This window comes from Physeter macrocephalus, chromosome 8 (genome assembly GCF_002837175.3).
Source record: "Physeter macrocephalus isolate SW-GA chromosome 8, ASM283717v5, whole genome shotgun sequence".
Taxonomy (NCBI): domain Eukaryota; kingdom Metazoa; phylum Chordata; class Mammalia; order Artiodactyla; family Physeteridae; genus Physeter; species Physeter macrocephalus.
The window spans coordinates 46,197,414-46,222,138 of record NC_041221.1 but is presented as its reverse complement, the minus strand read 5'-3'; positions in this window follow the sequence as shown (position 1 = coordinate 46,222,138).

The following is a 24,725-nucleotide window of genomic DNA, read 5'->3' as shown; positions in this document are numbered from 1 at the left end:
GACTGTTTCACCCCTACTTCTTCTCAGGAGCAAGATTCAGCCTCTGCTCCTGTTTCCAGAAAAATATGCTCTCATGCCTAATGCTTTGAGAGTCTCAGTAGACTTTTACTAAACATTTGGGGATGGTGGGAGGGCTACGTCAGCTGAGTGCAGCATCTCACCATCTCCTTCTACCCATTATACAGATTGACCACAGAGTCCTTGTGCATGAGTCTGTGTGCTAGCCACAGCTGGAGACCAAAAACATGTCCTGGGGACTCTACTATGGAAGATGTCTAGAAGGACAAGAAAAAATGAAAATTTATTGAGAAAATGAAAAGAAACATACAGATAACTTCTAAGTGGCACACAGAATTCCAACTACTCTACCTCCCATGAGAAGCAGCAAAAATTGCTCCCCTATCCCTTGCATGGCAGCTTTTAGAGCATTGTCTGTGACTTAAGGATGGCTTTAGGGTCACACCTTCCACCTTAACTGACTTATTAAAGTGTTCTTGTAAACAAATACCATGTTTTCTCCAAGAATAATTCCAGCAAATTCTCTTTATTCTCCTTATTCTCACAGCATCAGTCCCCAGAAGGGTTGAGCTTGCCATCTCTGGGCTCGATGATTAAAAATATTCATCAGAGAATGCAGCCACTAACTTGGGGTCAAAGAGATTCCAGATATTTCAAAACCTCCTGCCCTTAGCCTTAGCGCTGTGGGATACCAAGAATGAGATCTGGGCTCCAAAAACACTGCCCTAAGGGCCCCCTGAAGGTCTGGGCATGAAAAAATAAACAGAGCTCCCACCCTCCTCCCCATCAGGAGCTGTTCCTGTGGGTGTCCGTGCATGTCTCTGGCCAGGGGCTGCCACTCTGTAACAGCTCCCAGCATCTGCTTGACTGGATTCCTTTCCACACTCTCCTCCTGCCTCATAGAAATAGTAGTTTACAGTCATATAATTTCACAACAGCAGAGATTTCATGCTAAGAAAAAATAGAATTGGTGCTGGGTCATTGCTGTTGAAACGATAACATCATTTTACACTTGCTCTGAAAGAGCCCTCCTCTTAACTCTCGCTCCCAGGCTCCCCTCTCTTGTTCAGCCTTTTGTGTGGCTCCTTTGGTTTTTCTGCTCCTCAGATGTGCACACAGTTTAAATAACATTCCTTCCTGAATTTGTCCCTTCATTTCCCCAGCTTCTGTGCTTGGGGGCTCTCCAGCTCGCATCCTTTTTCTTTCTTGCTAATGTTCTCTCCTCTATCCTTTGTTGACATGCCAATTTATTCAACAATAGCCTTCCCCTTCCTCTCCTCACTGTTTTCCATTTCTCACACTCCTCCTAACTGACAAACGCTCCCCAAATTGTGTGAGTGTGTGTGTGTATGTGTTTGGGGTCTAGGAGAATACAATCTATTTTTGTCCCCATATCCCTGATGAGGTGGGGAGATGTGTATCTTCCTCTCCCCACATTCTCCTAACGGCCAGTGTGGCCAGTGTGGACACAGGGTCAATTTTATGCATAGGCTGAGAGCTGTGTAATTTGCAGGGTGTTGCGAAGGCTATTGCAGCAGTCACTGTTGGCAGCCTGCCCATCAGCCATTTCTCCCTCTCTCCTTCCTAACTGAACCCTGACTCTGGACATGTACCTCCTGCTCAGCCAGGTGCTCCAGGTGTGGTGGGCTCTATCTCCATTCCCCAGCTGTGAGTCATGCTTAGTCTAACTGATCTTGAGAGTTCCATTCTCCTTGTAAGTGACTGGTTTAGGCACTGGCATGTGAAACAAATCTATCCAGTGGGAATGAAGGAGAAATAAGCTGGGGGAGGGGAGGCATATGGGGAAGGTTATCCTTTATCTTTGAAAGATACACTGGAGAAATAAACGGCCTTCTTAATGCCCTTCTTAATGTTGTCTGGAGGCTGTGATATTGAGAGCTGCTGTAACCATCTTGAAGACGGGAGAGGACAAGCCCCAGGAAAAAACCATTCTGCTGAGAACAGCAGAAAAGAAATATGAAAATGAGTTGAGTCCTTGATGACATCCTTGAGCTGTTGACCCTGTCTCACTCTGGATTTATTGTTTTTGAGATAATAAATCTCCTCCCTTTTAAGCCATTTGTTTTAGCATTTTCTGTTTCTTCCAACTTAAAATATCTTTAGAGACATAGCTTTTCTGACCCCAAATAATTCCTCCATACATATCATCTCTCCCCTGCTTAGCTTATGAAACACAGATCATTAATAGCTCCTAATTTCATATCACTTTTCATGTGCCAGGCACTGTTCTTAAATGCTTTAAATAAAGTAACTCATTAAACTCTTATAAAACCCTATAAGTACTCTTATTATCCTCATTACACAGATGAAGACACTGAGGCATGGAAAGGTTGAGAAAATTGCCAAAGATCCCACAGCTAGTAAGATCCATACTCTTAACAATGACTCCATCAACTTCCAGGAGTTGAATGAACTGGAAGTTCTGGACCCTGGTTGCTCTCCCTTGAGTGAAGGGTACTCAAGGTGAGGAAGCCCATGCCAGGTGCTTTGGGGCCAGGATTGGTGGCTACCTCCTCTTTCTGCAGCTGAAGGTGCCAGGGCCAGCCTGTAAGGTATGTGAGCAATGTGCCCCCAGGTCACGATTCTCATGAATTCTTTATTGCTGGCAGGACTGCACCAGGATGAGTTGACCTGGACATTGAACAGCTTAAAGCCTAGCCAAGGGCCAGAGCTGGGGAACCTTCCCAGTTTCCCCTGGGCCTCAAGCTCAGATTCTCTTAACTTCCCTCTATAACTTAGGGACCCTAGCTCTTTACCCCACTCAGGGGGCCCCATTTACAGGACATGGAAATTTGTTGCTAAAGGGTTTTTTTTTATAACCTCCTGGTTCTACCTCCTCCTGTCCCCTCTGTGTCACTCAGAATCCAGTCAGGACGCCACACAAATTTTTTTTAATGGAGGTGATTTAATAAATAATTGTTAACTAGGCTTGAGGAATTGAAAAGGCAAAAAGACAAGACTAAGGTATCACAGAGCAGCAACTTCAGGACGCAGCTACCATCCTTATAGCCGTGGAGCAAAGGAAGAGGTTGGAATTTCTGGAACTTAGGAACTTAGAGGAGGGAACTTCTGCGGAGAGAGCGATGCTCTTTTGGTGCTGGTGGACTAAGGAAGTGATGCTAGGGTGCTGCTGACAGGTCCATGAAACCCACAGAAACCCAACAAGAAGCAAACAGGGAGGAGCAGTCCCTTTGTCTCCTCCAGCATTGCAGTATTCCTCCGATGCTCCCTGTGGTACAGTCCAACACGAGCCAGAGGACAAAACAGCATGCAGAGTGTAGAAGGGAAGCTTTGACTCTGAAAGACAATAGCTAATTCATTCTCTCTCTCTCTCTCTCTCTCTCTCTCTCTCTCTCTTCCCCACTGCCCACAAGTATGGGACAACTCAAGGGATTGCAAAAATGACATTTATCAATGGGATTTCAATACAATAAGAAAGCTCTATTTCAATTCTATCCCATTTCCACTGGAGAGACAAGATACCAGTGAGGGGGCTGCCAAGTGAAAAAAATATGCTCCGGAAAAGTCAATGCAGGAGGCTTAAAAGACACATGGTAGAAGAAGCTGGTAGATGGTTTGCTGTAAGAAAACTTACCGTGTACTGAGTGGGATTGCCGTTAGACCTCTTCTGAATTTTGGATAAATAAAAGAAGGAATTAGATAATTAAGAGTTTTGATGCCTATTAGCATCATGGTCTGTATACTGTCCTTCAAAAGATCTCTTCTCTCTGACAAAAAAAATGTTGTCCTCACCTCTTGAGAAGCTGGGGAGACTCCATCTCTACTTCTGGGGAGAGAGGTGATGCATTCCTGGGTGAATGAACATGAATTAAGGACTTCCTATATGTCAGACTCTTTTAAGTACTTTTACTACTGACTATCAATGTTAAATTACATTACTTCTATATGGCCCCATATCCATGTCTATAAAATGAAGATAATGCTGCCTATCTCATAGAGTTAGGAGGATTGGGAAGATACTGTAAAGCTCATAGCCTAGTGTTTCTCATACACTGTCTCTTATTCTTTGCTGATTTACTTTGCTCTTCTACATAAATTTTAGAATCAGCTTATCCATAGCTACAAAATATTTTGCTAGTTTAATCTTCAAAAATCAATTAATCTTCCAACATCTTTTCACGACAACAGCAACAAAAAAAACCAACTCAACAAAATAGGAAAGAAGGGAACTTCTTCAACCTGATAGAGGGTATTTATGAAAAACCCACAGCCAATATCATACTTAATGGTGAAAGAAAGTGCTTTTCTCTAAAGTCAGGAACAAGACAAGGATATCTGCTCTTCATACTTTTATTCAATATTGTACTAGATGACCTAGCCAGGGCAATTAGGCAAGAAAATGAAATAAAATGTAATCAGATTGGAAAGGAAGAAGGAAAATGACTTTTATTCTCAGATGACATGATCTTGCATATAGGAAATTCTCAGGAATCTATAGAAAACTCTATTCAAACTAACGAAAAATTTCAGCAAGGTTTCAGGATTAAGATCAATACACAATATCAATTGTATTTGTATACTATTTTCAATACAATAGCATCAAAAATACTTAGGAATACATTTAATAAAAATGTAGGATTTGTACACTGAAAACTACAAAACATTTCTGAAAGAAATTAAAGAAGATCTAAATAAATGAAAATATATCCCAAGTTCATGGGTTGGAAGACTTAATATTGTAAAAATTACAATATTCCCCAAATTCATCTACAGATTCAACACAATGCCTATTAAAATCCCAGCTGACTTTTTTATAGAAATTGACAAACAGATCCTAAAATTCATATGGAAATGCAAGGAATCCAGAATAGCCAAAACAACTTTGGGAAAGAGCAAGTGTGGAGAGCTCTCATTATGTGATATCAATACTATAAACCTACAGTTATCAAGACAATGTGGTAAAGACAGACACATATTTCAATGGAATAAACTACAGAAATCAACCCAAAATAGTGAACTAATTTGTAACAGAAGGGGAAGGGCAATTTAGGAGCAAAAGGAAAGCCTTTTCAACAAATGGTGCTGAGACATTTAGACACCCGTAGACAAACAAACAACGACAACGACAACAAAAACCACAGCTTAAAATGTCGTATAATAACGCATATATGTGGAATCTAAAAAAATTGTATAGATGATCTTATATGTAAAGCAGAAATAGAGGCCCAGATGTAGAGAACAAAAACCACAGCTTAGATCTATAATTTATATCTAATGCAAAAATTAACTCAAAATAGAGCATGTGCCTACATGTAAAATGAAAACTAGAATACTTCTACAAGAAAACATAGGAGGAAATCTTTGGACTTTGGGTTGGGTAAAAACTTCACAGATATGATAGAGAGAATGATCTATATTGATGAATTGAACTTTATCAAAATTAAGAACTTCTGCTCTTTGAAATAAGAGAATGAAGAGACAAGCCACAGCCTGGGAGAAAATATTTGCAAATCACATATCTGATAATGGACTTGCATCCAGAATGTATAAAAAACCCTCAAAACTCGATCATAAGGAAACGAACAACCCAATTAACAATGGCCAAAACCTTTCCACAGACATGTCACCAAAGAAGATATACAAATGCCAAATAAGCACATAAAAAATGCTCTTTAATCATTAGGGAAATGCAAATTAAAACCACATTGAGATAGCACTGCATATCTATTAGGCTATCTATAATTTAAAACACTGACCATAGCAAGATCTGATGAGAATTTAGAGCAACTGAAACTCTCATACACTGATGGTGGAACAGTAAAATGGTACAACCACTTTGGAAAACAAATCTGGAATTTTGTTAAGCATACAGCCACCATATGATGCAGCCATTCAATTCCTAGGTATATTCCCAAGAGACATAAAACATATGTCTATATAAAGATTTATAATGAATTAATAGTTTAATTTATAACAGCCCAAAATAGGAAACAACCTCGTGGTATAATTTAAAAAATATATGTATTTGGTCTTTGTCCCTGGTACCTGACACAGAGCTCCTAAAATCCTTGGAATTTCCTCAGTGATAGGAGTATCTTTTTTTATTCATAACAAGTATCTTTAGACTCTACTTCACTTTATGCTAATGAAGTATCTCCTGGAGGAGCCCCTGGATGGCTTCACGATGAGGGCTGGTCACCAGAAAGTCCAAGCACAAGATTAGAGGGTTAGAACTTTCAGCCCCGCTCCTGGAGAAGGGGGGAATAGGGATTGAGTTCAATTGCCAATGGCCAATGATTTAATCAATCATGTGTACCTAATGAAACCTCCATTAAAACCCCTAAACAATGGGATTTGGAGAGCTTCTTGGTTGGTGAACACATGGATGTTCTGGGAGGGTGGCACTCCTAGAGATGGCATGGAAGTTCTACACCCCTCTCCCCCCATTCCATGCCCTGTGCGTCTCTACCATTTGACTTTCTGAGTTGTATCTTTTATAATAAACTGGTAATCATAAGCAAACTGCTTTCCTGTGTTCTGTGAGTCATTCTAGTAAATTAAGGACACTGAGGAAGGGGTTGTGGGAAGCTCTAAATTTGTAGTCAGCCAGGCTGAAGTGTGGGTTTCCTTGGGACCCCACTTGTGACCAGTGTCTGAGATGGGCATGGTCTTGTGGGATTGAGCCTTAGCCTGTTGGGTCTGTGCAAACTCTGGGTAGTTAGTGTCAGAATTGCATTGAATTGTTGGACACCTGGTTGATATTGGAGAACTGGGGAACTTGTTATTGGTGTTGGAAAAAGACATCACAACCCCCCAAATCCATCAATAGATGAATAAACAAATTGTTGTATAGGCATCCAACAGAATAATACTAAGCAATAAAAACAAACAATTAGTATAGACTACTGTTAGCACAAGCTAATGTGTATGAATCTCAAAGTAATTACACAGATTTAAAAAGCCAAACAAGAAGAAATACATACTATATGAACCCATTTATATAAAAGTATAGAAAATGCAATCTAATCTATAGTGGCAGAAAGCAGATTGGTGTTTGCTTGGGAGTGGGGGGCAGAGGAAGGGATTATTAAGGGGCAAGCTGTCTTTTTTGGGGGGGCGGTAGGTGATGGATATGTTCATTATATTGTGTTTGGTGATGGTTTCACAGCTATATGCATGTGTCAAATTTACCAAGTTATGCCTTTTAAATGTTGCAGTTTATTGTATGTCAATTGCATCTTATTAATTGTATTGTATCTTAATAAATCTGTTAAAACTTTTTAGATGACTGGAATAAATGTATTGAAATGGTTATCTCTGGGTGGTAGACTTTGGGAGTTTTGTTTTTCTTTATTCTTTATACTTTTATCTACTTTTAAAGTTTCCTCCAGCAAGCCTATATGGTAGAAAATGAAAGTCTACAGTAAAAAGAAAAAAAGCAAATGATATGAAAATATTATACAAGGCTAAGACAACATGATTAATTTTCCAGGAACATTGTGAGCTAAGTAGTCCTTTGTGGGCTCATCTGGGAACCCAATCACCATTTATAAGGAGGCTGCTGTGAAAAAATGTGCTCTCTGTTCCAGTGTTTTTAAATTGAACTTTGTGAACAGCTGTATTTTCTTTTTAACTCTCTTAGCAGCAGAATCCTTTGTTTCAGGTTTTGTCTACCAGAGTTTCTTTTATTTTCTTGTGGGTGTTTTTTCACAGTAGTATAAAATGGTTCCTTAAAAATTAAAGGAATTTAATTAAATTTAACGGTTCCTTAAATTAAATTTAATTTTTAAAAAAATTAAAAAAATATTTTGTGTGGGAAATGTAGTTGAGGACTGATGCCAGAGAAGTTTTCTGCTTGGTCCACCAGGAACAGGTTTCAGTGTGGTTACGGTCAGAAACAAGACTATAAACATTGCACCTTGTTACTGTAAATGCCTGTCTCCTGCTTCATGTGGCCCTGGTGACAGAACTACTTGGTGAATTGCTTTTTCTCCCCATACACAGTCTCCCTCAATTCCTAAACCCCCCGAAAGGTAAGCCTCAAGTTAGGCTCCCATTACAGGAGAGCATTTTTTTAAAAAATTTTATTGGATTATAGTTGATGCACAATGCTGTGTTAGTTTCAGGTGTACAGCAAAGTGGTTCAGTTATACATATACATATATTCATTCTTTTTCAGATTCTTTTCTCATATAGGTTATCACAGAATATTGAGTAGAGTTCCCTGTGCTATACAGTAGGTCCTTGTTGGTTATTTATCTTATACATAGTAATGTGTGTATGTTAATCTCAAGCTCCTGAGCCATCCCTCCCCCTACGCTTCCCCTTTGGTACCATAAGTTTGTTTTCGATATCTGTAAGTTGCAGGAGAGCTTCTGTCCCATCAGTAGTCTCTATCGAGTCTGTCCTACTGTTCTCATCAGACCTGAAGGAAGACCTGCTTTCCAGCTAAATTCTCACCCTGGGATCTTTTTTCAGGCAAAGCAAAGAGCAGGCAGAAAATTTCTAAATTGGTTGGCCTCATGCTGATTCTTAGAGGAGGGAGAAAACCATCAAATCCAACTGAATTTAGACTTGCTGGAGCCTAAACAAAATCCTTCGGTCCCTTTGGAGTAGAAAACTTAGGGAACACTAAGAAAGCTTCGTATAGACATTACAGTGGCTTTTCAGAATCACAAAGGTAAAACTAAATTTCCCACTATTTATTGCCTTGGAAACCTCACACACTCTCAAAGACACAACCTGATCACACCTTCGTCTAATGAAAAAAGCTCAACCCAGATAATCTTAAATTTTTTCCTTGACTCCCCAAAATAGGCTTCCTATAGCACTCATAAGGTTATGTTGAAATGTCTTGCTTATTTCAAAGGGAAAACTTATCTTTTTCTGCAATGAATCTGCCCTAGCATCTAGCAGAGTTCCTGACACATAGTAGACACTCAAAAAATTTATGTATGACTCATGCATACTTTTTTATTGACAAATTCCTTATGACTAATAAAGTTTAAATAAATGCATTTTTTGAAAGGAATTGATGGAACAGTGTAGGAATAACCCAGGAGGTTTCTCATTATTTAATTTCACTCTTGTTGCTGTTACTGTTGCATGTGTCCAAAGAGAAGTAAAGTACTTCGGTTGCATTAGGTTATGCAGTTTCATCATTCTGTTACCCTGTCTCCCAAGACAGCTGACTCTCCAAGAAGTCTCTTGTTGGAAAATAATTTCTAAGTCATTGTACTCATTCAAGAAGGTCAAAGTTGGTGTCACTCAGCATTTTAGTTGCAAGAAACAGAAACCAACTCTAGCTAATTTAAGTAGAAAAGGAACTTATTAAAGCATATTGGTAGCTCACAGAATCTTGGGTCAGGGCAAAGAATCAGCCAAGTGTAACGCTCAAAATGCCACAGTGAGCCTGTCCCAGGAAGACATCACTCTCCCTGGTACTGGGTCCAGATGCTGCAGACTACACAGCCAGCATCTCCCGTGTAGACCCTGGCAACTGCCTCTGAAACAGTTGCCACCGCCCCCTCCAGAGACAGAGTGGCCACCCCCCACCAGAATGGGTTGTGAGTGGTCTTGGTCCTTTGTGTCACCAGTTTCTAATTTTAAATCTAGGGCAGAAACCAAACTGAGGTCTGGGCCCTAGCTGCGAAGGTGTTGGGGCAATGATTACCAGGCATGTTTACTCTGGCAGTGAAAGGTCTCTGTCTCTGTCTCAAAGCCGAGGCCATGGACATCCCCTACAAGGCTGTTTTATCAATACTCTTTCAAGGAATAAGAGGTTGGAAAATATCTTTAATATACAGCTACTGAGGACTATCAAATACTGTCTTTGTGACAATGACATAAGAGAAAATCAGTGAAACTTAGAATGTGTATAAAGGCAAGCATCAGACAGCCATGTATAGAAATCAGTGGATGGTAGTACACCTGAAACTAACATAATATTGTACAACTACATTTTCATAAAAAACAAACGAAAAGCAATCAGTGGATGGACATTAGGGAGTCTGTGAATGCTCGGCAATTTTATGCAAAATTAAGTGTATTTCAAAGGCATGCATTGTGCAAAAACTTAAGAACCTAGATCCAGATTATAGTCGAAACCCATCACTTTGTATGCTAGACCAGTAAACGGAGGTGCAGAGAGTGGCTTATCCAAGGATGCACAGTCCTAGCAGAATAAGGACTGGAACTTGTGCCTTAAAAATCTGTCTGAGAAACATCCTTTAAGTACAAAGCATAGCTTAAGGTCATAGACACATCTGTCTTAGAACAACCATGTCAATTTGTGCCAAAGCTACTACGTTTTATGTAAACAGAGAAACCTGTTCCCAGGTTTCAATTTCAGCTTTGCTTTTCATTAGGGTGTCTTATACTGATGTAGATCTTACTTGCTTTCCTTGCATCCCCTACCAGTGACCTAGTCACATCACCTGCAAGAAACTGGGAGGTGAATGAAGGCAGGGGTCAGAAGCCCCAGGTCAGGCCACCTCAGCAGCTCTAGCTACAGGTGGGCTCCTAAAGGGCTCTTCCTAGTTGAACCTGTGTACACAGCCGCAGAGTTCTTATTCCTGAGCTTTGCTGCCTCTGTTGAAACCGTCCCACCCTTCACAGCAAATGGGCCACCAATGAGACTGCTCATTGCACTGTCCAGCCATTTGCCCAATAGTCCAGGTTGAGAGCTCCAGTGTTGACAAGGGTCAAACAAGCAACATGAGTGAAGCTGTCCAAAGTCAGACAGTAGGAAGTGGTAGGAACTGTAGTAAACTCACAGCAACTGGAGAAAAATAAAGTTAGATTCTTACCTCATTTTTTACACCTAAATAAGTTGGGGGAATAGCCTCTTAATTATATATATTGATATAGAAATAAAGCTGTGTTACATTGTTTTTAACCCAGCTACGCTAAAAGGATTGCCTGCCATACTTCGCGCAACGCAACAGAAGGGCAGGGGAAAATGTTCAGTGCTTTGGAACAGAGGAAACACATTTCAAAGCACTAAGGGGCTGACTTGATCGATTTATGGATCGAGCAGGACCATAATTAAGGCATGGTGTCATGATTTTATCAGGATTTTTTTTTCTTAGTTAGTGAACACGACGGTGTATCTTGCAGTTGATGGTGTCTTAAAAAGACAGCATATGTATTTGCTTGTGTGTGTGTACCCTCTCTCTGGAAGGACACACAAGAACCTGTAGCAGTGGTCGTCTCTGGGGGAGTAGCCCTGGGCGGCTGGGGGAACAGTATGTTTAAACCCTTTTGTATCCTTTGGATTTTTAAATCTGATACAAGTATTATCTATTCATAACCTAATACAAATAATAATTTAACGTAAGAAGATGGTAGCTCTTTATGTGCTAATGTGAAATGAAACTCAAGATATAGTATTAAATTTAAAAAGGTAAAATAAGTAAATACATAAAGCAGGCAGCACTTCTTAGCTCCACTCCGTTTTGTTGTGCAGGAATGCAGACCCAGTGTTCCCACATCTTCTAATTTTTCAAGAGAAGCTTGAAATCTCGATTTCGTGTAAAATTTCCTGATTTTTAAGGTTGACAAGCAATTCAAAGTCTCTCAAACATGATTAGGATGATAAAACCCATCAGTGAGTGGGCTGGGGTGCATGAACTGTCACTTGGGGACCTCTGTGTTGTTCCTGATGGTGGCCCTGCCACATGTAATTCTGCCAATTGTGCTGGGGCACCTGCTGTGGAGTGAGTGCCCTTCTCAGTGAGCCTGCCACAGAGCTCCGTGCTCCAGGTGGAAGGGGCACAGAGGTGCTATCCGCTCACCTAGGACTGCACCAAAGTCACCAGGTTTGCCTACAGAGGGCACCTTTTCTTAATCCGAGCCAAGGTGGCCTTTAGGTTAGTGATGGCCCAGCCTGATGGAGAAGAGATCAGTGACTAGTTTTTTTTAGATGAAACTCAAACCCAGATCTGTTTTTTTTTTTTGTTTTTTTTTCTGCCATAAAACAGATGACTTCTTGCCTTCTTGGCTCATGAACTGTGTGAGGTGAAGGATTTACTAGCTCAGAGGGCCAAGTGGAATCCACCCACATGGCCGTGCAGGACTCTGAAGTCTTGTAACCGTCTTGGTTCTTTTGGGGCTCACCAAGACAGACATGGCAGGTTGACCCAGACAGACACGGCAGATTGTCAAGGAGTCAGTTCTTTTTGCTTTGTTTGGTAAAAAAAAAATCATCTGCCAAAGCTTTTGTGTTTATTCCTTCTTCTCTGTAGATGAACACACAGCCCTTGGCCGTCAGCGATACCTGCTCACCTACACACAAAACAATACATTACGTCGAAGCCAAAGGAAAACAATTTAAATCAGTAGGAGTGTTTGTTGTCCTGAGAATGAACTGAGATAATGCATTCGAAGTGTTTAACAGTGTCCAGCGCTGTGAACTCCCTGTAAATCATCACTTATTTTTTAAAATTAACTGAGGTGTAGGATGAACATATAAAGTCTTAAAAGCCTTCACACCTTATCAAGTTAGAAGTGAAACATCTTTTGCAGTAGGTTCTCAAAGCCCTAGGCAGCCACCCTAAACTCCCTCAAAACACTGGCCATTGTAAGTTATGAATTCACTTAAATTTGCAGGCTTCCATCTAAACAGCCCCTGTCAGCACTGGAAAGCAGGACAGGAGGTCAAGGGAAAATGAGGGACAAAAAGTCATTTCTGCTCGTTGGCTTTTTTCGTCTGCATTAAAAAATGTCAACTCTAAGTATTGCCCAGATTGCTAAGAAACTGGCTGTTGTGTAAGCTGGGACACCGACTCTGATTTGTAACAAAGCAGTCCACAGATTTTCCCATACTGCCTGTCCCTGGACCCACAGCATCGACAGACCTAAATCCAATCTGCAGTAAAGCTAATGGTTTCAAGTCTAGGTCTGTTTCTTCTTATGAAAATAGTGATGATTAAAACAATGATGATGATGATAGTACCTACTTCATAGGGTGGTTTTAAGAATTAAGTGAGGCAACATCTCTAAAGTGTTTGGCACGGAGCCTGGCACGCAGAGGTGTTCAGTTAGACTAGCGGTGATTAGGCACCGGAAGAAGGGCTATGAAACTTCCCTCATTCATCACAGCTTATCAAGTGCCTTCTGTCTCTCTGTGCTGGGCTCTGGGCTGGAGGCACGCTCACAGACAGGGAGGTTGGGTCCTCGCGCAGTTCACAGCCTCAGAGAACAAGAATTCAGGATAGGATGAGAGACAGAGGACACAGTTGCAGCACGATGAGCAGGCATCCAGAAGCAGGGGAGTGTGTCTGGCCTGTGGGGACTTTGTGTTTTGCACAGCCTACTTCCATCTTGTTGTTGCCTGTACTGTAGTTTGAACTTTGTCTTCCACATGGAGCCAAGCGGGTCAGTTTCTGGGTAATTTTGACAAAGCCATGACTCACAGAATAAAAGAAATCCTAAGCTCACCTAATTTATTCCTTGTGCCAGTCTTCAAGGCCATGCTCAAATAATCCAAGATCTCCATGTCTTCCTTTTTCTATGCAGGACCTTTAGCGGAAGAGACTTACCAGTCTCTCTGGAAAGACCCCTGTTTAAGGGTCTTCCAATCAAGGCTGCTTTCCCATATATGCCTTTATTTTCTTGCAGTAAATCAAGCAAATTTTCTCTTAATGAAGGGAGCCAGGCTGAATTTCTGGACCACGGGTAGCTCATTGCCCTTTCCTCTCCTGCTGATATCCGTCCTCAAGAGTAACTCTTGGCCATATTCTGGTTTCTCATTGAAGGAGGCATTGGAACGCCATTCTGCTACATTCCTCGGGGAGGATATCCAGCAAAAGGCTTTCCCAAAAATTTACGTATAAAGCTTAATTAAACTGGAAACACTCTAACATTGTTCAAGAAGTTTTAGTAACTTTCCATGATCTGGATTCAAATATGGAGTATGACTTTCTTGCTTTTTACAATGGTTTCTATGGCATAATTAGGGCAACAGCCACAGGGGTCAAGGACCACAGGGTTAAGGAAGCCCCCCACTCATCTGTCTCTACCTCAGCTGGGGAGCTCATTTCATTTCAGCCAACATAAATTGGGTATCTCCTGTGTTCCCAATGCTGGTGACTACTTGAAAGATCATAGAGTTCTGTAGGTCAGCAGACACCACTGAGCACACCTAAACCTTTAAAATCCATGGGCATGTTCATTTGCTAAACATAAATTATTCAGTTCAGACTTAAATTAGCTTCGAAATGGAAAAGACCTTCAGAATTCTTTAGTACTCAGTGATGGATCACTTCTCCAGAATTCCTAATACATGACTATTCCACTTGAGCATCCATACCTCTTGGGAGGGGGAAATCTCTCCTTCCAATGGACATTGTTCCACCTGCCACCCAGAGTTGTTTTTTTTTTAATAAGAGTGAAACAAAGTATTACAAATAAGGAAGCTAGCACACAGAATGTCCTCAACTAAATAATTCTTTTTCTGCAAGGTTGGAAAGTTCTTCCCTTAACTGATCTTAATACAACCTCTTAATACAACCAATATGAGTCTCTTCTACTCATATTGGTTCTCCTTTCAGCTTCTGAGTCAACATGAGACAAGTTTCCTCCTCCACAGCCCGTGTAGCATTTGGAGCAAGCTGCCTTCAGTCTCACCATCTCTAGACTCGTGCTCATCAAGGCCACTACCTCAGAGCAGCCCACCTGACGAGTTCAGCTTAGTACAGCCTTCTTTTCAGCTACTCCAGCAATCACCTGCTTTGTTTTCTTCAAGCACTTTTCACAGTCTGAAGTTGTTTTGCTCATGTATTTGCTCATTCCTTTATCATTGGCCATAACATAAGCTCTTTGAGGGCAGGAATCTTGTCTGTCTTATTCATTACTGAATCTTTTGTACCTAGAACTGTGACTAGCAAGCCCTCAACAAATATGTGTTGGTTATTAGTTAAATGAGTCAGTGAACAAACCTGAAACCAGTCTTTCACCCACTCAGTTTCTTTGGCTCAGGTAACGAAGTAGCTCTGTCCTACAGACAGCAGTGAAGAATGAAGAAGCTAAATTAGAGCAAGGAGCAGCTACTAGCCACTTCCTTCTCCTACTCCTTTGAATACAGTGTGATAGTGCGAGAAGAGAAAAAAATGCTGCCAGGACCAGGATTCTTATGTGATACTTGCTGACATCTTGCCGTGTGGCCTTGAAAAAGGCTCTCAACTTTTTGGAGCTTCAGTTTCTCATATAGAAAAGCCAGAAGGCAGATAATTTGATCCTGAAGGTGCCTTGGGGCTCAGACATTCTCTCAGTGGAAATATAAATGCCAAAAAAGAAGCCCCACGTGGTTCAAATGCACTTAAGATCGATCATCCTCCATTAGCAAAGGGTCAGTGGTACCCAAACTTCTATGTGCATCTGAATCATCTAGGAGGTATCTGATTAAATCAACTCTATTGAGGTGCAATTTATATGCAAGTAAGTGCACACAATCTGAGGTGTACACTTAGATGAGTTTTGACAAATGTATACCCCTGTGTAACTACCAGTCCAATAAAAATATAGAACATTACCATCATACTGGAAAGTTCCCTCATGCCCCATTGCAGTCAATCCACCGTTTAACCCTCTGCCCTATGCAATCACCAATCTCATTTCTATCACCACAGATTAGTTGTGTTTATTCTAGAACTTCATATATATAATATATAATCACATATATAATATATATATATTATCACAATGATACAGTGTTTACTCTTTTGTGTTCGGCTTCTTTTGCTTAGAATATTGTTGTTGAGATTTCATCCATGTTGTTTCTTATGTCAGTGGTTTGTTTTATTTATGTAGCTGAGTAATTGTCCACTCTAGAAAGCTTCTTAAATGTAAACTTCTGGACTCCACTGATATTCTTGACATTAAGATCTCTGAAGTTGAAGTCCAGAAATCTCTGTGTTTAACATGCCCTAGAAGGAATCCTTATGCAGAAGCTGGGTTTAGAAACCTTTTAATTAGGAGATTTTCCCCTTCAAGTTCAAATAGTTTCCACAATGCAACCGTTCGTTGGCTGAGAGTAAATTGGTCACAGGTTCTGTGCATGTCTGAGAACTCTCCTTCCTGTTGGACTGTCTCAGCCAGATCTGTGGCCTTCCACAGCTCATGAAGTTCCTGGTGCCTGTAACAAATCGCAGAGGGTAGCTCTGCAAATATTCTTTCAGCTCTAAGGCATCTGTAAATTGAGTTATGAGTCTCAGTGTCCACAGGTAAGTCTATAATCTTAATGTATAAACGCTCACCCCTGTCACAGAGAAGCAGAGGTATTGTGAGCAGCCTTTCATTTCAGCCCAGCTGCTGGAATTACTCATGACAGTTTTATGAGTCGTTTTACTTTCTGGTAAAGTTTTCCCCTTTTTTTTTTTTTTTTTCCCTTAACAATGAGGGACGCATTCTTTGACCATAGCACACAAATGCCACCTTCAGGAAGGAAATGTAACATTCTTGTTAGGCCACAGGGACCCAGTTTCCTTTCCTGTATGAGAACTTGCAAAAAAGTCTTAAGATCAATATACAGTTTATGTTTTTATAAAACTTCATTCCAGATCTTAAAGAGATAGACTTTATTTTTCAGGGCAGCTTTAGGTTCATGGAAAAGTTAAGCAGGAGGTACAGCGATTTCCCGTCTATTCTCTCCTGTATAGGTACAACATGCCACACCAGACAGAGGAGCACATTTGTTGTAATAGATGAGCCTACCTCATTATCTCCCACACTCCAAAGTTTAGATTAGGTTTCAAATGAAGAAGGGCATGTATTCACCATTGTAGTATCATATATCATACAGAGTAGTTTCACTGCCCCTAGAAATCCTCTGTGCTCTGCCTATTTATCCTTTTCTCCCCTTGAACCCTTGCCAAACACTGATGCTCTGACAATTTCTATAGTTTACAGAAAGTCATATGTTTGAATTATACAGTACATAGTGTTTTAAGATTGGCTTCTTTTACTTAGTAATATGAATTTAAGGTTCCTTCATATCTTTTCATGGCTTGATAGCCCACTTCTTTTTAGTGCTGAATATTCCATTGTCTGGATGTACCACAGTTTATATATCCTTTCATCTACTGAAGGGCATCTTTGTTGCTTCCAAGTTTTGGCTATTATAAATAAAGCTGCTATAAACATCAGTGTGTAGGTTTCCTGTGTGAACATAAGTTTTCAACTCCTTTGGATAATGATACCAGGGAGCATGATTGCTGGATCATATGGTAAGAGTATGTTTAGTTTTGGAAGAAACCGTCAAACTGTCTTTTTTTTTTTTTTTTTTCTTTTTGGTAACAGCTTTATTGAGATATAGTTCACACAATATTCAATTCACCCATTTAAAGTATACAATTCAATAGTTTTTAGTAAATTCACCAAGCTATATAATCATCACCACAATCAATTTTAGAACACTTTCACCACCCCCTAAAGAAACGCTGTACCTCTTAGCCATCAAGTCCTAACTAATCTCCTTTTTGTCTTAGTAGATTTTCACATTCTGTATATTTCATGTAAATGGAATCCTATAATACGCAATCTTTTGTAACTGATTTCTTTCACTTAGCTTAATGTTTTCAAGGTTCATCCATGTTTATTCCATTGCTTTTCGTGGCCAAATGGTGGAACCAATGCAAATGTCTATAAATTGATAAATGGGTAATTTGTAATATATCCATACAATATGATGTATCCATTAAATGGAATATTATTTGGCTACAAAAAGCAATGGAATATTGATACAAACTGTCTTTTTTTTTTTTTTTGGCGGTACGCGGGCCTCTCACTGTTGCGGCCTCTCCCGTTGCGGACCACAGGCTCAGCGGCCATGGCTCATGGGCCCAGCCGCTCCAAGGTATGTGGGATCTTCCCAGTTTTTTTTTTGGCGGTACGCGGGCCTCTCACTGTTGCGGCCTCTCCCGTTGCGGACCACAGGCTCAGCGGCCATGGCTCATGGGCCCAGCCGCTCCATGGTATGTGGGATCTTCCCAGACCAGGGCACGAACCCGTGTCCCCTGCATCGGCAGGTGGACTCTCAACCACTGCGCCACCAGGGAAGCCCCAAACTGTCTTTTAAAGTAGCTGTACCATTTTGCCTTCTCACCAGAATGAAATGAGCGTTCCTCTTGCTCCACATTCTCACCAGCATTTGGTGTTTCCATTGTTTTGGAGTTTGGCCATTCTAATGGGTATGTAGTGGTATCACATTGTTATTTTAATTTGCAACACCCTAATGACATATAATGTACAGAGTCTTTTCATATGCTTATTTGCCATCTATACACCTTCTTCGGTGAGGTGTCTATTGAGGTCTTTTGTCCATTTTTAAAACTGGGTTGTTTATTTTCCTTTTATTGAGCTCTTAGACTTTGTTGCATATTTTGAGTGATAGTCCTTTATCAGATAAGTCTTTTGCAAATATTTTCTTCCAGTCTGTGGCTTGTCTTTTCATCCTCTTCATGGTGTCTTTTGCAGATTGGAAGTTTTTAATTTTAATGAAGCCCAGCTTATCAATTATTCTTTCACAGATCAAACTTTTGGCATCGTATCTAAAAAGTCATTGCCATACCCAAGGTCATCTAGGTTTTCTCCTACATTATCTTCTGGGAGTTTTATAGTTTTGCATTTTACATTTAGATCTATGATCTATTTTGAGTTAATTTTTGTGAAGAGTGTAAGGTCTTTGTCCAGATCCTTTATTTTTGCATATGTGTACACTTGTTCCAACACCATTTGTTGCCAAGACTATCTTTTCTCTATTGTATTGTCTTTGCTCCTTTATCAAAGATCAGCTGACTATATTTATGTGGGTCTATTTCTGGACTGTCTATTCTGTTCCACTGATCTGTTTGTCTGTTCTTTTGTCTATATTAACACACTGTCTTGATTACTATAGTTTTATAGTAAATGTTGAAATTGGATAGTGTCAATCCTCTGACTTTGTTCTTCTACAATATTCTGGGTCTTCTGCCTCTCCATATAACCTTTAGAATCAGTTTGCCAATATCTGCAGATAACTTGCTGGGATATTGATCAGAATTGCATAGAATCTATAGCTCCCATTGGGAAGAGCTGAAATCTTGACAATATTGAGACTTCCTATCTATGAACATGTTAATAGCCCTCAGTTTATTTAGTTCTTTGATTCCTTTCATCAGAGTTTTGTGGTTTTACTCATATAGATCTTGTACATATTTTGTTAACTTTATACCTAAGTATTTTATTTGTGGCGGTACTGATGTAAATGGTATTGTGTTTTTAAATTCAAATTCTACTTGTTTATTGCTGGTATATAGGAAAGTAATTGATTTTTGTATATTTACCTTGTATCTTGCAACCTTGCTATAATTGCTTGTTAGGTCCAGAGTGTCTTTGTCAATTTCAGATTTTCTGCATAGACAATCATGGCATCTGTGAACAAAGACAGTTTTGTTTCTTATTTTCCAATTCGTATGCCTTTTATTACCTATTCTTATCTCATTGTATTAGCTATGACTGACAGGACAATGTTGAAAAGGAGTGGTGAGATAAGACATTCTTGCCTTCTACCTTAGTAGAAAATCTTGTAGGCTCATCATTAAGGATGATGCCAGCTGTAGGTTTTTTACAGATGTTCATACAGTTAATTTTAATGTTTCATGTGAGTATCTTAAATCTTTTGAAATATCACTAAAAAATGGAAGCAAAGGACACTCAGGCAACATTGAAATACAAAAGTTGGTTTACCAGATATCCTTTTTATACTACAAATGGTTAATTGTGCTTTAAATCATCTAGTTAAAGAAAATTGTTCATAAGTAGTTTCACATTAAAATCCAGAAAACATGGGTTCCTCTGGCTGGTCTTTAGTCTATGTCTTGTTAAGTAAATTCTTTCCTAATTGACCATAATTAAATATTAGGGATTTTACCACTATGATCTACAGTTTGTTCACTGTTAGTTTGATGATTGTTTCAATAATTATCACATCTTTCAACATCCTTTGTGTGCCTAGTACTGTAATAAAAACACAAAGAAGTTTAAGTCAAAGTTTCCTCCTAGGGACTTAGAGATCCATTAGGGAGTCAAGAGAGACATTAGGAACAGCCAAAAGACAATGCAAAACAGAGTGTAATTAATCAACAAAATGAGTGATGTTGGTTATAAGTGTAAAAGGAGTGCAAGATATGGCAGATAATGTGGACTAGAGTTGTTTTGGAAGATTCTAGAGACAAAGTAGTAAGAAATTGGTCCTTATGGATTAGGTTGGATTTGCAATTGTGAAAGGGAGAGGGAAAGGCATTTCTTCCAGGTATATGGTCAGCAAGAGCGATGCCTTGGAGTTGGGAATGAGCATGGCATGATTAAGAATAGCAGAAGCAGAGTATGAAAAGAATGGTCATGGAGCTTAGATGGACCCATGTGGAAGGGTAAGTATCTCCTTAAGACGTGTTTGTTCATTATTTTATTTTCTATAATGATAAAGGAGGGGAGTTTTACACTTTTATGGAACACATAGAACCATGGTTTAGTTTCACAGTTTATGTTGCTCGTTATAAGTAATTGCAACTATCAGAGATATGATAGATATGATATGATAGAATGATTAACCCCCCACCCCCACCCCTTAGGGATGTTGGGATACAGCATGTCCTTTCCCAATTCCCCTCTTACATTTTTGAAAAGCACTGAGAGAACTAGGCTGGCTGGAGCAGGGAGCTGCTGCATTTGTAGGTAGGATGAAGGCAGATGCACATTGATAATATCTGGCTTCTGTTATTTGAGTCTTTCTCTGATCCCCTCCCTGAAAATAAGGGGTTATTCACCCAAAGAATGAAAGCCCATTGACTGTTGTTGTCAAGACAAAATTCGTTGCTATATTCATAGAAAAATGCTTAGTATATCAAATATGTGTAACTTTGGATTTCCTGCTACTTTCAGTTGAGCCCCAGTTCTCTATTTCTTTGATAACTAGAAATTTCCTGCATGTGTGGCTTATCATTATCAGGTTTTAGTGCTAGTGAGGAGCCTGCATCATGGAGCCCTGTGGTATTAATGCTAGAGGTTGCCTCTGTAACCCTCTGAGGAGAAAGATGGTAGAATGCAAATGTTACTGGTGCTCTCTGGGGTCATAGGACGCAGGGCTAGTATTGATCATCTCCCTAGTTCTTATCCTATTTTGGGGAAGTTTAACTGTCACAGTAGTCATTACAAAAGCTATAAAAAGGTCTCAATGTCAACTTTCTAAAGCTTCAAAAAAGGCACAACTGTACTTCTCTCTTTCTCTCTTCATAGTGCTGAACACTTATAAAATCTCCCACTCAGAAAGATAGTAGTCTATGATCTCTTAAAGAGCTTTCTTGATTAATATGGATGAAGGCTTCTATTCTCTAATATATTCAAGGGTGTTTATTGAATACTCACTTTGCAAAAAGTCCGTCCTTGGGGAGGGGGATACAGTGGAGAGCAAAACAGCTAGTCATTGCTCTCAAGGTATTTAGAGCCTAGTAGGCAAGGCAAAAAATAAACCATAGCTGAAATGCAGTGAGCGCTCACATGGGAAGATTACAGGGGGGTATAGCAAAAGGATCTAACCTCATTGGATGGATAAATTAAAAATTAGCCAGACAATGGCAGAGGAAGAGTGCTTCAGGAAGAAGGACAGCCTGAGCAAAGCACCGGTATTGCTGGAGCAGAGAGTGCTGGGGAGATTGGTCAGGGGGTTATAAACAGAGGCAGAGGCAGGGGTCTGACCATGATGGTCCTAGAAACTCCTCTTAAGGAGTGTGAATTTTATCAAAAGTACAATGGGAAACCATTGAAGAATTTAAAGCAGAAGAGCAAAAAGTGCATACTGGAAAAAAGTGCCTTGTACCGCATACTGAACAGAGATACAGACAAAGGCTTGTTTACAAATGCCAAGCAACAGGAACCCTCTAACTTTGCCCCCAATTCTGCCACTTATTCATGTATTCACCTACTAGCATTATTTTTCATTTTGGGTAAGGATGTAATATGGGAAAAAAATCAAAAGTAGTCCTGGTACTTTGGATTCTCTAGGATTCAGAGATTTCCATGAGCCAGGATGTTTGAGGATAAGACTGACACTTCAAAATAATGAAGGAAATTGTTTCCAGAGTGTCCAGATGAGAAAAGATGAAAGGAGGTAGTCAAGATGTTGACAATGTTTATCTCTATTATGAGTGATTTTATGATTTATATTTTCCAGTAGTCTCCAAATCTCTTTCATTTTATAACCTGAGAAAACATTATTTAAGTTAGAGTGTAATAATAAAGTTAAACTTTCCAGAATTTTTCTCTTTTCTTTTATTCTTTTATCATCCTTCCATCTTTGCATATCCTGAGGGTCACAGAGAGCATGTTTTGGTTCACTGTTCATTATTCAGGACCCTGGGACCCTGGAGGAAAAGTCCTGGGAGGTCAGACTGACACAGAGGTGATAAATTCCATTTCACCATTGATTTTTATAGCTGCTGCATTTCTTTCAGCCTCTTCATGCCCCAAGCAGCATTAATAATAGATTTCATGTCTTCTTCCGAATTTAATGTTCAGCCCCAGTCTGTCGTTGAAGCAGACTCAGCAACTAACATGGCTTTTCTTCTGAAATCCTAGTCCTGAAATATCTCCGGAAAGATACTCAGTGGTGAGGCTGTCATCAGATGTGCAGCTTAATAGAATGACTTGTCTGACTTGGTCAAGGCCTTACGTGAGACTAGTGATGGACTCTCATTTTAACAAAGAGGAAACTAAAACCCAGAAAGGTTAAGCAACTTGACCAAGGCCATGTAGCTAGTTAGTGGCAGAACTGGGACTAGATTTAAATTTAAATTTTCCTTTTCCTAGAATATGGTTCACTCTGTCCCATTGCCTGCCCTTGAATGGTGTCAGCCTGGGCAGAAGGTGCTGGGAGGGAAGGAGATGGCTGCATAGTGAGCTCATAGCAGGCACACAGGGGATTAGGGAAGTGTAAGGTGGAGGATGGAAATCAACAGGGGAGGAAAACGGGGGGTGTGCCAACCTCAGGGCAAGACTCACACAATCCAGTCTAATCCAAATCAGGCTGGCAAGCGTCTTTGATTGGTCCATCTGGCTGAGTTCTCCAAGCTGTTCTCCCTGAACTATGCCCAGCTGGCAGAATGAAAATCATTTGAAAAATATCCGGAAATTGCTACTCACCAGGGAGCATCTGTGAAAAATACTGGCCGCAAATGAGCTGGCAGGAATCAGTGACTGCCAGGTCACCATGCCACGGCATGTTTTTATGAAGGGGTTCAGAGTTATTTCTCAGATGGGCTGCTCAGCTGCTGTAAGTGGTTGGGCCTTGTGGTCTTTTTTGCAGTGTTTCTTGTGATGCAGGAGATGTGTTCTAGAAAAGCTATGGGTAAATCAGAGTTTCATACCTGGAATCATATTTTTCAAGTACACTCGTGAATATTCCTGTGGTGACTCTCTAAACTGAAAGATTTTTCATAAATAATTTGCCATTTCATAAATCTGGATTTCTTAATGCAGAATTCATCCAGGGTCATTATGGTGAAGAAATTCTAGGGTACTGAGACGTAATCTGTATTTTTGTACAATTGTTGCCAGGAATGGTAACTAAGAGGCAAAGACAGACCGTCTTCTCAGTAGACTGGGATCCTGGGATTTGGCCTGCCACATTGGCAATTTGTCCAGCCTCTGAGCCCAATGGCTCCTTAAGAAATCACAGCTGGAAAAACCTAACCCAACATTTTAGCTCATCCCTTCCTATCCCAGGTTATTCCCAACATCCTTGAATGATTTTTCTTGTCTCCTATACCCTTGTCCTTCTTCAAAATACTGTTGTTCTCCGCAAGATATCATGTAAATATTTTGGTTTAAGCTCAGAGTCCAGGCTCTTTGATCTCATTTGGGAATGAGACCACTTGCTGATCCCTATTGACTTTTCACCTGCTGGGTAGAATCAAGCAGTTCACCAGAAATGGGTGCTCTGAGTTTTTATAAAACAGTTGAAATGAAGAGAATAAAATGCTTGCTTACCATTTGCATTAGTCAGGGTTCTCTAGAGAAACAGAACCAATAGGGTATATATGTGTACATATATATATGGAGATTATTAGAAGAATTGGCTCATGCAATTATGGAGGCTGAGATGTCCCACAATCTGCTATCTGCAAACAGGAGAACCAAGAAAGCCTGTGGGGTGTTAGAATTTAGTCAAAACCCAAAGGTCTGAGAACCAGGGGAGCTGATGGTGTAAGTCTGGGTTGGACTCCAAAGCCCCAAGAGCCAGGAGTGCTGATGTCCGAGAATAGAGAAGATGGGTGTCCCAGCTCAAGCAGAGACAGCACATTTGCTCTTCCTCCACCTTTTTGTTCTGTTCAGGTCCTCAGAGGATCGGATAATGCCCACCTGCATTGGTGAGGACGATATTTGTAACTCATCTACTGATTCAAATAGTAATGGCTTCGGAAAACACCCTGACAGACACACCCAGAAATGTTTTACCAGCTCTCTGCATCCCTTAGCCCAGTCGGGCTGACACATAAAATTGACCGTTTTACATCATCCAAATCAAATACACAAACGATCCTGTTCATGAACTTCTATCCCCTTGGTGGCCTGTCTGGTGGCTTCTGTCTATTTTAAACACATGCAAGACCCTATAGCCTGAACAGAAAGAAAACACAGTGATGGAAATGACCTCGCAGACTATAAGACCCCATTTTATAGAAGATGAAAAT